This window comes from Notolepis coatsorum (genome assembly GCF_963971535.1).
Source record: "Notolepis coatsorum genome assembly, chromosome: 17".
Classification (NCBI taxonomy): domain Eukaryota; kingdom Metazoa; phylum Chordata; class Actinopteri; order Aulopiformes; family Paralepididae; genus Notolepis; species Notolepis coatsorum.
In genome coordinates, this window is record NC_140181.1 from 89,275,940 (window position 1) to 89,278,439 (window position 2,500).

A 2,500-nucleotide genomic window follows, 5' to 3' on the forward strand; every position below is an offset into this window, starting at 1 on the left:
CACACCCTCAAGACCCCTACGCTCTGCATCTTCTGGCCGCCTCAGATCTACTCCTATCCAAGCTCCCGGAGGGTCAACAAAGAGAAGCCGCCTATTCTCAGTCCTTGCCCCACAATGGTGGAATGAACTACCCATCCCAGTTAGGACAGCCGAATCCCGTCCAATCTTTCGCTGTCGACTAAAGACTCACTTCTTCAACCATTATCTGAAATGATAAAAAAAAATAAAAAAAAAATCTAACCCCGACTAACCTTAATGCCATGCACTTGTCCTAATAAACTAACCTACACTGTAACACGCAACACTTTGATGAACATTGTTACTCAGCTGATAGAGTTATACCCTTCTTGCTGTCTTGTCGCACAGAACTTGTAAGTCGCTTTGGATAAAAGCGTCAGCTAAATGACTAAATGTAAATGTAAATGTACAATGCATATTATATATATATTATATATATATAATATATAATACAACTGATAGGGCACACAGACCCTCATCTGCACCTTTGATTACACTGCTTACTTGCTCATATTCTTATATTCAGAGTTAATTATATAGTTTACACTGCTTATTTTGATCTTTACTATAGTTTTATTGCCTATATTTATGTCTCCTACTATTACCCTGCCCATACCTGTACCTGTACCCCCCCCCTCCCCCATGCTGCTATGACGCCTGAATTTCCCCAAGGGGACCAATAAAGGAATATCTTATCTCATCAAACTCCACACAGAACCCCCCGTTGTCTGGACCTCCTTGCTGCCTATTGGCAGATTGATAAACGGTACATAGAAACTGACACTGATGTTACCAATATCATTAAAAACACAGTATTTCCTCTCTAGTCTCTTCCTGGCCGCCTCTCTGTCTCACAGCGTCCATCCGTTCATCGTGGATTATTTTACTCCTCGTCTTAAGTGATCTGTTTCATCTTGTTGGGATGTTCCGTGTCCTCCCCTCCTCCTCGCCACTACAGTGTTCTTCTTCTGTTGTCTGTGTGCTTCAGTGGGTTCTGGCAGAGCTGCCGGGCCAGCAGCCATGACTACAGAGTGACACTGCCACCTGTGGGTGGAAACCAGACACTGATGTCATAGTTCCTGGCCAAATACCCAATCAGGTCTCTGACATCAAGGCCACCTAATCATCCCTTCCCCTTAATTGGCTGATATCAATCCCTGTCTCCTGAGCCGCTCAGCCATTGTGTGTAGTGTGATGTGTGCCGGGTGCCAGTGTATGGCAGCCATTGAGCCTGCGTAGCCCAAGGTTGGGTGCTACCAGTGGTGGTGAAGGAGGCAATTTCCACCCGACATTGTAAAGTGCTTTGAGTGTCTAGAAAAGCGCAATATAAATGCAATTAATTATTATTATTATTATTATTATTATTATTATTATTATTATTATTATTATTATTATTATTATTATTATTATTATTATTATTATTATTATTATTATTATTATTATTATTATTATTATTATTATTATTATAGTAGCAGGCAGTGGTAAATTGTGCATTTATATAGTTATTTCATCCAAAGCGCTTTACAACACACAAAGCGCCTCACAATCACCCATTCACTCACACATTCACACACCGACGGGCGACGGCAGGGGAAACCATGCAAGGTGCCAACCTGCTCATCGGGAGCTAAGTTAGGGATTCAGTGTCTTGCTCAAGGACAGTTTGACACGCTGCCCGGGAGGAGCGGGAATCGAACTGCGAACCTTCCGATTACCAGACAACCGCTCTACCTCCTGAGCCACTGTGTGTGCGTGCGTGCGTGTGTGTGTGTGTGTGTGTGTGTGTGTGTTTGTAGTTACTACAGCTACTTGGTTTTTACTCCAAACATGAACTATGATTTTACGAGGATAACGCATCGGCCTCTAATGACCTCAATCCATCACTTACTGACTTCACACACAAACACACACACACACACACACACACACACACACACACACACACACACACACACACACACACACACACACACACAGTCACACACACACACACACACACACACACACACACACACACACACACACGAGCATGCACACACACGCATGATGCAGATGCACACTAATGTAGCCTTTCCCCCGCTGTCTCTCTGCATTATGTAATGGTCTGTGTGATCCGTGGGTGTATAGATCCCAGTAATCTCATTTCCCTCAGTGGGAGCAGGGCTTATAGCAGGAGCAGAGGACTGGAGCGAGGGATGGGTGGAGTGTGGGATGGATGGATGGAGGGAGGAGAGAAGATTTGGAGAGAGAGAGGGGAAGAAGCGGAATGAAAAGGAGAGGAGGTCAGGCTGAAATGGAGGTTAGAAAAAATTCAGTAAGACTGAGTTAGTGGAGGAATTAGAGACTGAGGAGGCGGAAGGAATGAAGGAAAGGAGAGAATGAAGGAAAGGAAGCACGGGGAGTCTCCTCTCTAAGGGAGCGTGATATTAGCTCTGTGGTTCGTCCCCCGTGGCCAGGACTCTGAATACTAGTGGTGGGAATC

The 2,500-nt window shown here is 44.5% G+C and overlaps 1 protein-coding gene across 1 annotated transcript in view; it reads left to right on the plus strand.

Moving 5' to 3' along the window:
- LOC311244132 (cyclin-dependent kinase 17-like) overlaps positions 1–2,500 on the plus strand; it is a 51,343-nt gene that overhangs the window by 18,751 nt on the left and 30,092 nt on the right. The gene's annotated exons all lie outside the window — the stretch shown is intronic.